Raw genomic sequence first — 16,588 nt, 5'->3', positions numbered from 1 at the left:
AAGATGGCGCGATAAAATGCATGCAGAATGCAAGTAGTGTGCACAAAGCTGCGCAATGAGGTGCGCAGGGTGGCGCGATAAAATGCATGCAAAATGCTAGTAGTGTGCACAGAACTGCGCACTGAGGTGCGCAAGATGGCGCGATAAAATACATGCAAAAAGCAAGTAGTGTGCACAAAACTGCACAATGAGGTGCGCAAGATGGCGCGATAAAATGCATGCAAAATGCAACTTGTGTGCACAGAACAGCGCAATGAGGTGCGCAAGATGGCGCGATAAAATGCATGCAAAATGCAAGTAGTGTGCACAAAACTGCGCAATGAGATGCGAAAGATAGCGCGATAAAATGTGGGCAAAATGCAAGTAGTGTGCACAAAACTGCGCAATGAGGTGCGCAAGATTGCGCAATAAAATGCGTGCAAAATGCAAGTAGTGTGCACAAAACTGCGCATTGAGGAGCGCAAGATAGCACGATAAAATTCATGCAAAATGCAACTAGTGTGCGCAGAACAGCGCAATGAGGTGCGCAAGATGGCGCGGTAAAATGCATGCAAAATGCAAGTAGTGTGCACAAAACTGCGCAATGAGGTGCGAAAAATAGCGCGATAAAATGCGTGCAAAATGCAAGTAGTTTGCACAAAACTGCGCAATCAGGTGCGCAAGATAGCGCGATAAAATGCGTGCAAAATGCAAGTAGTGTGCACAAAACTTCGCAATGAGGTGCGCAAGATGGCGCGCTAAAATGCCTGCAAAATGCAAGTAGTGTGCACAAAACTGCGCAATGAGGTGCGCAAGAAGGCGCGATAACATGCATGCAAAATGCAAGTAGAGGGCACAAAACTGCGCAACGAGGTGCGCAAGATAGCGCGATAAAATGCATGCAAAATGCAAGTAGTGTGCACAAAACTGCGCAACGAGGTGCGCAAGATGGCGCGATAAAATGCATGCAAAATGCAAGTAGTGTGCCCACAACTGCGCAATGGGGTGCGGAAGATAGCGCGATAAAATGCATGCAAAATGCAAGTAGAGTGCACAAAACTGCGCAATGAGGTGCGCAAGATGGCGCGATCAAATGCATGCAGAATGCAAGTAGTGTGCACAAAGCTGCGCAATGAGGTGCGCAGGGTGGCGCGATAAAATGCATGCAAAATGCTAGTAGTGTGCACAGAACTGCGCACTGAGGTGCGCAAGATGGCGCGATAAAATGCATGCAAAAAGCAAGCAGTGTGCACACAACTACACAATGAGGTGCGCAAGATGGCGCGATAAAATGCATGCAAAATGCAACTTGTGTGCACAGAACAGCGCAATGAGGTGCAGAAGATGGCGCGATAAAATGCATGCAAAATGCAAGTAGTGTGCACAAAACTGCGCAGTGAGATGCGAAAGATAGCGCGATAAAACGTGTGCAAAATGCAAGTAGTTTGCACAAAACTGCGCAATAAGATGCGCAAGATAGCGCGATAAAATGCGTGCAAAATGCAAGTAGTGTGCACTGAACTTCGCAATGAGGTGCAGAAGATAGCGCGATAAAATTCGTGCAAAATGCAAGTACTGTGAACAAAACTGCGCAATGACGTGCGCAAGATAGCGCGATAAAATGCATGCAAAATGCAAGTGGTGTGCACAAAACTGCGCAATGAGGTGCGCAAGATAGCGCGATAAAATGCATGCAAAATGCAAATAGTGTGCACAAAACTGCGCAATGAGGTGCGCAAGATGGCGCGATAAGATGCATGCAAAATGCAAGTAGAGTGCACAAAACTGCGCAATGAGGTGCGCAAGATGGCGCGATAAAATGCAAGCAAAATGCAAGTAGTGTGCACAAAACTGCGCAATGACGTGCTAAAGATAGCGCGATAAAATGCGTGCAAAATGCAAGTAGTTTGCACAAAACTGCGCAATAAGGTGCGCAAGATAGCGCGATAAAATTCGTGCAAAATGCAAGTAGTGTGCTCAAAACTTCTCAATGAGGGGCGCAAGACGGCACGATAAAATGCATGCAAAATGCAAGTAGTGTGCACAAAACTGCGCAATGAGGTGCGCAAGATGGGGCGATAACATGCATGCAAAATGCAAGTAGAGTGCACAAAACTGCGCAATGAGGTGCGCAAGATCGGGCGATAACATGCATGCAAAATGCAAGTAGTGTGCACAAAACTGCGCAATGAGGTGCGCAAGATAGCGCGATAAAATGCATGCAAAATGCAAATAGTGTGCACAAAACTACGCAATGAGGTGCGCAAGATGGCGCGATAAAATGAATGCAAAATGCAAGTAGAGTGCACAAAACTGCGCAATGAGGTGCGCAAGATAGCGCGATAAGATGCATGCAAAATGCAAATAGTGTGCACAAAACTACGCAATGAGGTGCGCAAGATGGCGCGATAAAATGCATGCAAAATGCAAGTAGAGTGCACAAAACTGCGCAATGAGGTGCGCTAGATGGCGCGATAAAATGCAAGCAAAATGCAAGTAGTGTGCACAAAACTGCGCAATGAGGTGCGCAAGATAGCGCGATAAAATGCATGCAAAATGCAAGTAGTGTGCACAAAACTGCGCAATGAGGTGCGCAAGATGGCGCGATAAAATGCATGCAAAATTCAACTAGAGTGCACAAAACTGCGCAATGAGGTGCGCAAGATAGCGCGATAAAATGCATGCAAAATGCAAGTAGTGTGCAGAAAACTGCGCAATGAGGTGCGTAAGATGGCGTGATAAAATGCACGCAAAATGCAAGTAGTGTGCACAAAACTGCGCAATGAGGTGCGCAAGATAGCGCGAAAAAATTCGTGCAAAATGCAAGTAGTGTGCATAAAACTGCGCAATGAGGTGCGCAAGATTGCGCAATAAAATGCGTGCAAAATGCAAGTAGTGTCCACAAAACTGCGCAATGAGGAGCGCAAGATAGCGCGATAAAATGCATGCAAAATGCAACTAGTTTGCACAAAACTGCGCAATAAGGTGCGCAAGATAGCGCGATAAAATTCGTGCAAAATGCAAGTAGTGTGCTCAAAACTTCTCAATGAGGTGCGCAAGATGGCGCGATAAAATGCATGCAAAATGCAAGTAGTGTGCACAAAACTGCGCAATGAGGTGCGCAAGATGGCGCGATAACATGCATGCAAAATGCAAGTAGAGTGCACAAAACTGCGCAATGAGGTGCGCAAGATAGGGCGATAAAATGCATGCAAAACGCAAGTAGAGTGCACAAAACTGCGCAATGAGGTGCGCAAGATAGCGCGATAAAATGCATGCAAAATGCAAGTAGAGTGCACAAAACTGCGCAATGAGGTGCGCAAGATAGCGCGATAAAATGCATGCAAAATGCAAGTAGTGTGCACAAAACTGCGCAATGAGGTGCGCAAGATAGCGCGATAAAATGCATGCAAAATGCAAGTAGTGTGCACAAAACTGCGCAATGAGGTGCGCAAGATGGCGCGATAAAATGCATGCAAATTTCAACTGGAGTGCACAAAACTGCGCAATGAGGTGCGCAAGATAGCGCGATAAAATGCATGCAAAATGCAAGTAGTGTGCACAAAACTGCGCAATGAGGTGCGTAAGATGGCGCGATAAAATGCATGCAAAATGCAAGTAGTGTGCACAAAACTGCGCAATGAGGTGCGCAAGATTGCGCAATAAAATGCGTGCAAAATGCAAGTAGTGTGCACAAAACTGCGCATTGAGGAGCGCAAGATAGCACGATAAAATGCATGCAAAATGCAACTAGTGTGCACAGAACAGCGCAATGAGGTGCGCAAGATGGCGCGGTAAAATGCATGCAAAATGCAAGTAGTGTGCACAAAACTGCGCAATGAGGTGCGAAAGATAGCGCGATAAAATGCGTGCAAAATGCAAGTAGTTTGCACAAAACTGCGCAATAAGGTGCGCAAGATAGCGCGATAAAATGCTTGCAAAATGCAAGTAGTGTGCACAAAACTTCGCAATGAGGTGCGCAAGATGGCGCGCTAAAATGCCTGCAAAATGCAAGTAGTGTGCACAAAACTGCGCAATGAGGTGCGCAAGAAGGCGCGATAACATGCATGCAAAATGCAAGTAAAGGGCACAAAACTGCGCAACGAGGTGCGCAAGATAGCGCGATAAAATGCATGCAAAATGCAAGTAGTGTGCACAAAACTGCGCAACGAGGTGCGCAAGATGGCGCGATAAAATGCATGCAAAATGCAAGTAGTGTGCCCACAACTGCGCAATGGGGTGCACAAGATAGCGCGATAAAATGGATGCAAAATGCAAGTAGAGTGCACAAAACTGCGCAATGAGGTGCGCAAGATGGCGCGATAAAATGCATGCAGAATGCAAGTAGTGTGCACAAAGCTGCGCAATGAGGTGCGCAGGGTGGCGCGATAAAATGCATGCAAAATGCTAGTAGTGTGCACAGAACTGCGCACTGAGGTGCGCAAGATGGCGCGATAAAATGCATGCAAAAAGCAAGTAGTGTGCACAAAACTGCACAATGAGGTGCGCAAGATGGCGCGATAAAATGCATGCAAAATGCAACTTGTGTGCACAGAACAGCGCAATGAGGTGCGCTAGATGGCGCGATAAAATGCATGCAAAATGCAAGTAGTGTGCACAAAACTGCGCAATGAGATGCGAAAGATAGCGCGATAAAATGTGTGCAAAATGCAAGTAGTTTGCACAAAACTGTGCAATAAGATGCGCAAGATAGCGCGATAAAATGCGTGCAAAATGCAAGTAGTGTGTACTGAACCTCGCAATGAGGTGCAGAAGATAGCGCGATAAAATTCGTGCAAAATGCAAGTACTGTGCACAAAACTGCGCAATGACGTGCGCAAGATAGCGCGATAAAATGCATGCAAAATGCAAGTGGTGTGCACAAAACTACGCAATGAGGTGCGCAAGATAGCGCGATAAAATGCATGCAAAATGCAAATAGTGTGCACAAAACTGCGCAATGAGGTGCGCAAGATGGCGCGATAAGATGCATGCAAAATGCAAGTAGAGTGCACAAAACTGCGCAATGAGGTGCGCAAGATGGCGCGATAAAATGCAAGCAAAATGCAAGTAGTGTGCACAAAACTGCGCAATGAGGTGCGAAAGATAGCGCGATAAAATGCGTGCAAAATGCAAGTAGTTTGCACAAAACTGCGCAATAAGGTGCGCAAGATAGCGCGATAAAATTCGTGCAAAATGCAAGTAGTGTGCTCAAAACTTCTCAATGAGGTGCGCAAGATGGCGCGATAAAATGCATGCAAAATGCAAGTAGTGTGCACAAAACTGCGCAATGAGGTGCGCAAGATGGCGCGATAACATGCATGCAAAATGCAAGTAGAGTGCACAAAACTGCGCAATGAGGTGCGCAAGATAGGGCGATAAAATGCATGCAAAATGCAAGTAGTGTGCACAAAACTGCGCAATGAGGTGCGCAAGATGGCGCGATAAAATGCATGCAAAATGCAAGTAGTATGCACAAAACTGCGCAATGAGGTGCGCAAGATGGCGCGATAAAATGCATGCAAAATTCAACTAGAGTGCACAAAACTACGCAATGAGGTGCGCAAGATAGCGCGATAAAATGCATGCAAAATGCAAGTAGTGTGCACAAAACTGCGCAATGAGGTGCGTATGATGGCGCGATAAAATGCATGCCAAATGCAAGTAGTGTGCTCAAAACTGCGCAATGAGGTGCGCAAGATTGTGCAATAAAATGCGTGCAAAATGCAAGTACTGTGCCCAAAACTGCGCAATGAGGAGCGCAAGATAGCGCGATAAAATGCATGCAAAATGCAACTAGTGTGCACAGAACAGCGCAATGAGGTGCGCAAGATGGCGCGATAAAATGCATGCAAAATGCAAGTAGTGTGCACAAAACTGCGCAATGAGGTGCGAAAGATAGCGCGATAAAATGCGTGCAAAATGGAAGTAGTTTGCACAAAACTGCGCAATAAGGTGCGCAAGATAGGGCGATAAAATGCGTACAAAATGCAAGTAGTGTGCACAAAACTTCGCAATGAGGTGCGCAAGATGGCGCGCTAAAATGCCTGCCAAATGCAAGTAGTGTGCACAAAACTGCGCAATGAGGTGCGCAAGGTGGCGCGATAAAATGCATGCAAAATGCAAGTAGTGTGCCCACAACTGCGCAATGGGGTGCACAAGATAGCGCGATAAAATGCATGCAAAATGCAAGTAGAGTGCACAGAACTGCGCAATGAGGTGCGCAAGATGGCGCGATAAAATGCATGCAGAATGCAAGTAGTGTGCACAAAGCTGCGCAATGAGGTACGCAGGGTGGCGCGATAAAATGCATCCAAATGCTAGTAGTGTGCACAGAACTGCGCACTGAGGTGCGCAAGATGGCGCGATAAAATGCATGCAAAAAGCAAGTAGTGTGCACAAAACTGCGCAATGAGGTGCGCAAGATGGCGCGATAAAATGCATGCAAAACCCAAGTAGAGTGCTGAAAACTGCGCAATGAGGTGCGTAAGATGGCGCGATAAAATGCATGCAAAATGCAAGTAGTGTGCGCAACACTGCGCAATGAGGTGCGCAAGATGGCGCGATAAAATGCATGCAAAACCCAAGTAGAGTGCAGAAAACTGCGCAATGAGGTGCGTAAGATGGCGCGATAAAATGCATGCAAAATGCAAGTAGTGTGCGCAACACTGCGCAATGAGGTGCGCAAGATGGCGCGATAAAATGCGTGCAAAATGCAAGTAGTGTGCACAAAACTGCGCAATGAGGTGCGCAAGATTGCGTGATAAAATGCATGCAAAATGCAACTAGCGTGCACAGAACAGCGCAATGAGGTGCGCAAGATGGCGCGATAAAATGCATGCAAAACGCAAGTAGTGTGCACAAAACTGCGCAATGAGGTGCGCAAGATAGCGCGATAAAATGCTTGCAAAATGCAAATTGTGTACACAAAACTGCGCAATGAGGTGCGCAAGATGGAGCGATAATATGCATGCAAAATGCAAGTAGAGTGCACAAAACTGCGCAATGAGGTGCGCAAGATGGCGCGATAATATGCATGCAAAATGCAAGTAGAGTGCACAAAATTGCGCAATGAGGTGCGCAAGATGGCGCGATAATATGCATGCAAAATGCAAGTAGAGTGCACAAAACTGCGCGATGAAGTGCGCAAGATGGCGCGATAAAATGCATGCGAAATGCAAGTAGTGTGCAGAAAACTGCGCAATGAGGTGCGCAAGATCGCGCGATAAAATGCATGCAAAATGCAAGTGGAGTGCACAAAACTGCGCAATGAGGTGCGCAAGATAGCGCGATAAAATGCATGCAAAATGCAAGTCGTGTGCACAAAACTGCGCAATCAGGTGCGCAAGATAGCGTGATAAAATGCATGCAAAATGCAAGCAGAGTGCACAAAACTGCGCAATGAGGTGCGCAAGATAGCGCGATAAAATGCATGCAAAATGCAACAAGTGTGCACAGAACGTCGCAATGAGGTGCGCAAGATGGCGCGATAAAATGCGTGCAAAATGCAAGTAGTGTGCACAAAACTGCGCAATGAGATGCGAAAGATAGCACTATAAAATGTGGGCAAAATGCAAGTAGTTTGCACAAAACTGCGCAATAAGGTGCGCATGATAGCGCGATAAAATGCGTGCAAAATGCAAGTAGTGTGCACTGAACTTCGCAATGAGGTGCACAAGATAGCGCGATAAAATTCGTGCAAAATGCAAGTACTGTGCACAAAACTGCGCAATGAGGTGCGCAAGATAGCGCGATAAAATGCCTGCAAAATGCAAGTAGTGTGCACAAAACTGCGCAATGAGGTGCGCAAGATAGCGCGATAAAATGCTTGCAAAATGCAAATAGTGTACACAAAACTGCGCAATGAGGTGCGCAAGATGGCGCGATAAGATGCATGCAAAATGCAAGTAGAGTGCACAAAACTGCGCAATGAGGTGCGCAAGATGGCGCGATAAAATGTAAGCAAAATGCAAGTAGTGTGCACAAAACTGCGCAATGAGGTGCGAAAGATAGCGCGATAAAATGCATGCAAAATGCAAGTAGTTTGCAGAAAACTGCGCAATAAGGTGCGCAAGATAGCGCGATAAAATTCGTGCAAAATGCAAGTAGTGTGCTCAAAACTTGTCAATGAGGGGCGCAAGACGGCACGATAAAATGCATGCAAAATGCAAGTAGTGTGCACAAAACTGCGCAATGAGGTGCGCAAGATGGAGCGATGACATGCATGCAAAATGCAAGTAGAGTGCCCAAAACTGCGCGATGAGGTGCGCAAGATCGGACGATAAAATGCATGCAAAATGCAAGTAGTGTGCACAAAACTGCGCAATGAGGTGCGCAAGATAGCGCAATAAAATGCATGCAAAATGCAAGTAGTGTGCACAAAACTGCGCAATGAGGTGCGAAAGATAGCGCGATAAAATGCATGCAAAATGCAAGTAGTTTGCAGAAAACTGCGCAATAAGGTGCGCAAGATAGCGCGATAAAATTCGTGCAAAATGCAAGTAGTGTGCTCAAAACTTGTCAATGAGGGGCGTAAGACGGCACGATAAAATGCATGCAAAATGCAAGTAGTGTACACAAAACTGCGCAATGAGGTGCGCAAGATGGAGCGATAATATGCATTCAAAATGTAAGTAGAGTGCACAAAACTGCGCAATGAGGTGCGCAAGATGGCGCGATAATATGCATGCAAAATGCAAGTAGAGTGCACAAAATTGCGCAATGAGGTGCGCAAGATGGCGCGATAATATGCATGCAAAATGCAAGTAGAGTGCACAAAACTGCGCAATGAGGTGCGCAAGATGGCGCGATAAAATGCATGCAAAATGCAAGTAGTGTGCAGAAAACTGCGCAGTGAGGTGCGCAAGATCGCGCGATAAAATGCATGCAAAATGCAAGTGGAGTGCACAAAACTGCGCAATGAGGTGCGCAAGATAGCGCGATAAAATGCATGCAAAATGCAAGTCGTGTGCACAAAACTGCGCAATCAGGTGCGCAAGAAAGCGTGATAAAATGCATGCAAAATGCAAGTAGAGTGCACAAAACTGCGCAATGAGGTGCGCAAGACAGCGCGATAAAATGCATGCAAAATGCAAGTAGAGTGCACAAAACTGCGCAATGAGGTGGGCAAGATAGCGCGATAAAATGCATGCAAAATGGAAGTAGTGTGCACAAAACTGCGCAATGAGGTGCGCAAGATAACGCGATAAAATGCATGCAAAATGCAAGTAGAGTGCACAAAACTGCGCAATGAGATGCGCAAGATAGCGCGATAAAATGCATGCAAAATGCAAGTAGTGTGCACAAAACTGCGCAATGAGGTGCGCAAGATAGCGCGATAAAATGCATGCAAAATGCAAATAGTGTGCACAAAACTACGCAATGAGGTGCGCAAGATGGCGCGATAAAATGCATGCAAAATGCAAGTAGAGTGCACAAAACTGCGCAATGAGGTGCGCTAGATGGCGCGATAAAATGCATGCAAAATGCAAGTACTGTGCACAAAACCGCGCAATGAGGTGCGCAAGATAGCGCGATAAAATGCATGCAAAATGCAAGTAGTGTGCACAAAACTGCGCAATGAGGTGCGCAAGATAGCGCGATAAAATGCATGCAAAATGCAAGTAGTGTGCACAAAACTGCGCAATGAGGTGCGCAAGATAGCGCGATAAAATGCATGCAAAATGCAAGTAGTGTGCACAAAACTCTGCAACGAGGTGCGCAAGATGGCGCGATTAAATGCATGCAAAATGCAACTAGAGTGCACAAAACTGCGCAATGAGGTGCGCAAGATAGCGCGATAAAATGCATGCAAAATGCAAGAAGTGGGCACAAAACTGCGCAATGAGGTGCGCAAGATGACGCGATAAAATGCGTGCAAAATGCAAGTAGTGTGCACAAAACTGCGCAATGAGGCGCGCAAGATCGCGCGATAAAATGCATGCAAAATGCAACTTGTGTGCACAGAACAGCGCAATGAGGTGCGCAAGATGGCGCGATAAAATGCGTGCAAAATGCAAGTAGTGTGCACAAAACTGCGCAATGAGGTGCGCAAGATTGCGCGATAAAATGCATGCAAAATGCAACTAGTGTGCACAGAACAGCGCAATGAGGTGCGCAAGATGGCGCGATAAAATGCATGCAAAATGCAAGTACTGTGCACAAAACTGCGCAATGAGGTGCGCAAGATAGCGCGATAAAATCCATGCAAAATGCAAATAGTGTGCACAAAACTACGTAATGAGGTGCGCAAGATGGCGCGATAAAATGCATGCAAAATGCATGTAGCGTGCACAAAACTGCGCAATGAGGTGCGCTAGATGGCGCGATAAAATGCATGCAAAATGCAAGTAGTGTGCACAAAACTGCGCAATGAGGTGCGCAAGATAGCGCGATAAAATGCATGCAAAATGCAACAAGTGTGCACAGAACGGCGCAATGAGGTGCGCAAGATGGCGTGATAAAATGCATGCAAAATGCAAGTAGTGTGCACAAAACTGCGCAATGAGATGCGAAAGATAGCGCGATAAAATGTGTGCAAAATGCAAGTAGTTTGCACAAAACTGCGCAATAAGGGGCGCAAGATAGCGCGATAAAATGCGTGCAAAATGCAAGTAGTGTGCACTGAACTTCGCAATGAGGTGCACAAGATAGCGCGATAAAATTCGTGCAAAATGCAAGTACTGTGCACAAAACTGCGCAATGACGTGCGCAAGATAGCGCGATAAAATGCATGCAAAATGCAAGTACTGTGCACAAAACTGCGCAATGAGGTGCGCAAGAAAGAGCGATAAAATGCTTGCAAAATGCAAATAGTGTGCACAAAACTGCGCAATGAGGTGCGCAAGATGGCGCGATGAGATGCATGCAAAATGCAAGTAGAGTGCACAAAACTGCGCAATGAGGTGCGCAAGATGGCGCGATAAAATGCAAGCAAAATGCAAGTAGTGTGCACAAAACTGCGCAATGAGGTGCGAAAGATAGCGCGATAAAATGCGTGCAAAATGCAAGTAGTTTGCACAAAACTGTGCAATAAGGTGCGCAAGATAGCGCGATAAAATTCGTGCAAAATGCAAGTAGTGTGCTCAAAACTTCTCAATGAGGTGCGCAAGATGGCGCGATAAAATGCATGCAAAATGCAAGTAGTGTGCACAAAACTGCGCAATGAGGTGCGCAAGATGGCGCGATAACATGCATGCAAAATGCAAGTAGAGTGCACAAAACTGCGCAATGAGGTGCGCAAGATAGGGCGATAAAATGCATGCAAAATGCAAGTAGTGTGCACAAAACTGCGCAATGAGGTGCGCAAGATAGCGCGATAAAATGCATGCAAAATGCAAGTAGTGTGCCCAAAACTGCGCAATGAGGTGCGCAAGATAGCGCGATAAAATGCATGCAAAATGCAAGTAGTGTGCAAAAAACTGCGCAACGAGGTGCGCAAGATGGCGCGATTAAATGCATGCAAAATGCAACTAGAGTGCACAAAACTGCGCAATGAGGTGCGCAAGATAGGGCGATAAAATGCATGCAAAATGCAAGTAGTGTGCACAAAACTGCGCAATGAGGTGCGCAAGATGGAGCGATAAAATGCGTGCAAAATGCAAGTAGTGTGCACAAAACTGCGCAATGAGGTGCGCAAGATTGCGCGATAAAATGCATGCAAAATGCAACTACTGTGCACAGAACAGCGCAATCAGGTCCGCAAGATGGCGCGAAAAAATGCATTCAAAATGCAAGTAGTGTGCACAAAACTGCGCAATGAGGTGCGCAAGATAGCGCGATAAAATGCTTGCAAAATGCAAATAGTGTACACAAAACTGCGCAATGAGGTGCGCAAGATGGAGCGATAATATGCATGCAAAATGCAAGTAGAGTGCACAAAACTGCGCAATGAGGTGCGCAAGATGGCGCGATAATATGCATGCAAAATGCAAGTAGAGTGCACAAAATTGCGCAATGAGGTGCGCAAGATGGCGCGATAATATGCATGCAAAATGCAAGTAGAGTGCACAAAACTGCGCAATGAGGTGCGCAAGATGGCGCGATAAAATGCATGCAAAATGCAAGTAGTGTGCACAAAACTGCGCAATGAGGTGCGCAAGATCGCGCGATAAAATGCATGCAAAATGCAAGTGGAGTGCACAAAACTGCGCAATGAGGTGCGCAAGTTAGCGTGATAAAATCCATACAAAATGCAAGTCGTGTGCCCAAAACTGCCCAATCAGGTGCGCAAGATAGCGTGATAAAATGCATGCAAAATGCAAGTAGAGTGCACAAAACTGCGAAATGAGGTGCGCAAGACAGCGCGATAAAATGCATGCAAAATGCAAGTAGAGTGCACAAAACTGCGCAATGAGGTGGGCAAGATAGCGCGATAAAATGCATGCAAAATGCAAGTAGAGTGCACAAAACTGCGCAATGAGGTGCGCAAGATAGCGCGATAAAATGCATGCAAAATGCAAGTAGTGTGCACAAAACTGCGCAATGAGGTGCGCAAGATAGCGCGATAAAATGCATGCAAAATGCAAATAGTGTGCACAAAACTACGCAATGAGGTGCGCAAGATGGCGCGATAAAATGCATGCAAAATGCAAGTAGAGTGCACAAAACTGCGCAATGAGGTGCGCTAGATGGCGCGATAAAATGCATGCAAAATGCAAGTAGTGTGCACAAAACTGCGCAATGAGGTGCGCAAGATGGCGCGATAAAATGCATGCAAAATGCATGTAGTGTGCACAAAACTGCGCAATGAGATGCGAAAGATAGCACTATAAAATGTGTGCAAAATGCAAGTAGTTTGCACAAAACTGCGCAATAAGGTGCGCAAGATAGCGCGATAAAATGCGTGCAAAATGCAAGTAGTGTGCACTGAACTTCGCAATGAGGTGCAGAAGATAGCGCGATAAAATTCGTGCAAAATGCAAGTACTGTGCACAAAACTGCGCAATGAGGTGCGGAAGATAGCGCGATAAAATGCCTGCAAAATGCAAGTAGTGTGCACAAAACTGCGCAATGAGGTGCGCAAGATAGCGCGATAAAATGCTTGCAAAATGCAAATAGTGTACACAAAACTGCGCAATGAGGTGCGCAAGATGGCGCGATAAAATGTAAGCAAAATGCAAGTAGTGTGCACAAAACTGCGCAATGAGGTGCGAAAGATAGCGCGATAAAATGCATGCAAAATGCAAGTAGTTTGCGGAAAACTGCGCAATAAGGTGCGCAAGATAGCGCGATAAAATTCGTGCAAAATGCAAGTAGTGTGCTCAAAACTTGTCAATGAGGGGCGTAAGACGGCATAATAAAATGCATGCAAAATGCAAGTAGTGTGCACAAAACTGCGCAATGAGGTGCGCAAGATAGCGCGATAAAATGCATGCAAAATGCAAGTACTGTGCACAAAACTGCGCAAGGAGGTGCGCAAGATAGCGCGATAAAATGCATGCAAAATGCAAGTAGTGTGCACAAAACTGCGCAACGAGGTGCGCAAGATCGCGCGATTAAATGCATGCAAAATGCAAGTAGAGTGTGCGCTATAAAATGCATGCAAAATGCAAGTAGTGTGCACAAAACTGCGCAATGAGGTGCGCAAGATAGCGCGATAAAATGCATGCAAAATGCAAATAGTGTGCACAAAACTACGCAATGAGGTGCGCAAGATGGCGCGATAAAATGCATGCAAAATGCAAGTAGAGTGCACAAAACTGCGCAATGAGGTGCGCTAGATGGCGCGATAAAATGCATGCAAAATGCAAGTAGTGTGCACAAAACTGCGCAATGAGGTGCGCAAGATAGCGCGATAAAATGCATGCAAAACGCAACAAGTGTGCACAGAACGGCGCAATGAGGTGCGCAAGATGGCGCGATAAAATGCATGCAAAATGCAAGTAGTGTGCACAAAACTGCGCAATGAGATGCGAAAGATAGCACTATAAAATGTGTGCAAAATGCAAGTAGTTTGCACAAAACTGCGCAATAAGGTGCGCAAGATAGCGCGATAAAATGCGTGCAAAATGCAAGTAGTGTGCACTGAACTTCGCAATGAGGTGCAGAAGATAGCGCGATAAAATTCGTGCAAAATGCAAGTACTGTGCACAAAACTGCGCAATGAGGTGCGCAAGATAGCGCGATAAAATGCCTGCAAAATGCAAGTAGTGTGCACAAAACTGCGCAATGAGGTGCGCAAGATAGCGCGATAAAATGCTTGCAAAATGCAAATAGTGTACACAAACCTGCGCAATGAGGTGCGCAAGATGGCGCGATAAGATGCATGCAAAATGCAAGTAGAGTGCACAAAACTGCGCAATGAGGTGCGCAAGATGGCGCGATAAAATGTAAGCAAAATGCAAGTAGTGTGCACAAAACTGCGCAATGAGGTGCGAAAGATAGCGCGATAAAATGCATGCAAAATGCAAGTAGTTTGCAGAAAACTGCGCAATAAGGTGCGCAAGATAGCGCGATAAAATTCGTGCAAAATGCAAGTAGTGTGCTCAAAACTTGTCAATGAGGGGCGTAAGACGGCATGATAAAATGGATGCAAAATGCAAGTAGTGTGCACAAAACTGCGCAATGAGGTGCGCAAGATGGCCCGATAACATGCATGCAAAAGGCAAGTAGTGTGCACAAAACTGCGCAATGAGGTGCGCAAGATAGCGCGATAAAATGCATGCAAAATGCAAGTAGTGTGCACAAAACTGCGCAATGAGGTGCGCAAGATAGCGCGATAAAATGCATGCAGAATGCAAGTAGTGTGCACAAAACTGCGCAACGAGGTGCGCAAGATGGCGCGATTAAATGCATGCAAAATGCAACTAGAGTGCACAAAACTGCGCAATGAGGTGCGCCAGATAGCGCGATAAAATGCATGCAAAATGCAAGTAGTGTGCACAAAACTGCGCAATGAGGTGCGCAAGATGGCGCGATAAAATGCGTGCAAAATGCAAGTAGTGTGCACAAAACTGCGCAATGAGGTGCGCAAGATGGCGCGATAAAATGCGTGCAAAATGCAAGTAGTGTGCACAAAACTGCGCAATGAGGTGCGCAAGATCGCGCGATAAAACGCATGCAAAATGCAACTTGTGTGCACAGAACAGCGCAATGAGGTGCGCAAGATGGCGCGATAAAATGCGTGCAAAATGCAAGTAGTGTGCACAAAACTGCGCAATGAGGTGCGAAAGATTGCGCGATAAAATGCCTGCAAAATGCAACTAGTGTGCACAGAACAGCGCAATGTGGTGCGCAAGATGGCGCGATAAAATGCATGCAAAATGCAAGTACTGTGCACAAAACTGCGCAATGAGGTGCGCAAGATAGCGCGATAAAATGCTTGCAAAATGCAAAGAGTGTACACAAAACTGCGCAATGAGGTGCGCAAGATGGAGCGATAATATGCATGCAAAATGCAAGTAGAGTGCACAAAACTGCGCAATGAGGTGCGCAAGATGGCGCGATAATATGCATGCAAAATGCAAGTAGAGTGCACAAAATTGCGCAATGAGGTGCGCAAGATGGCGCGATAATATGCATGCAAAATGCAAGTAGAGTGCACAAAACTGCGCAATGAGGTGCGCAAGATGGCGCGATAAAATGCATGCAAAATGCAAGTAGTGTGCACAAAACTGCGCAATGAGGTGCGCAAGATCGCGCGATAAAATGCATGCAAAATGCAAGTGGAGTGCACAAAACTGCGCAATAAGGTGCGCAAGATAGCGCGATAAAATGTATGCAAAATGCAAGTCGTGTGCACAAAACTGCGCAATCAGGTGCGCAAGATAGCGTGATAAAATGCATGCAAAATGCAAGTAGAGTGCACAAAACTGCGCAATGAGGTGCGCAAGACAGCGCGATAAAATGCATGCAAAATGCAAGTAGAGTGCACAAAACTACGCAATGAGGTGGGCAAGATAGCGCGATAAAATGCATGCAAAATGCAAGTTGTGTGCACAAAACTGCGCAATGAGGTGCGCAAGATAGCGCGATAAAATGCATGCAAAATGCAAGTAGAGTGCACAAAACTGCGCAATGAGGTGCGTAAGATAGCGCGATAAAATGCATGCAAAATGCAAGTAGTGTGCACAAAACTGCGCAATGAGGTGCGCAAGATAGCGCGATAAAATGCATGCAAAATGCAAATAGTGTGCACAAAACTACGCAATGAGGTGCGCAAGATGGCGCGATAAAATGCATGCAAAATGCAAGTAGAGTGCACAAAACTGCGCAATGAGGTGCGCTAGATGGCGCGATAAAATGCATGCAAAATGCAACAAGTGTGCACAGAACTGCGCAATGAGGTGCGCAAGATAGCGCGATAAAATGCATGCAAAATGCAACAAGTGTGCACAGAACGGCGCAATGAGGTGCGCAAGATGGCGCGATAAAATGCATGCAAAATGCAAGTAGTGTGCACAAAACTGCGCAATGAGATGCGAAAGATAGCACTATAAAATGTGTGCAAAATGCAAGTAGTTTGCACAAAACTGCGCAATAAGGTGCGCAAGATAGCGCGATAAAATGCGTGCAAAATGCAAGTAGTGTGCACTGAACTTCGCAATGAGGTGCACAAGATAGCGCGATAAAATTCGTGCAAAATGCAAGTACTGTGCACAAAACTGCG

The sequence above is a fragment of the Camellia sinensis genome, unplaced genomic scaffold (assembly GCF_055761805.1).
Source record: "Camellia sinensis isolate YWXY unplaced genomic scaffold, ASM5576180v1 Unanchor4, whole genome shotgun sequence".
Classification (NCBI taxonomy): domain Eukaryota; kingdom Viridiplantae; phylum Streptophyta; class Magnoliopsida; order Ericales; family Theaceae; genus Camellia; species Camellia sinensis.
Note: the sequence above shows the minus strand (reverse complement) of the source record.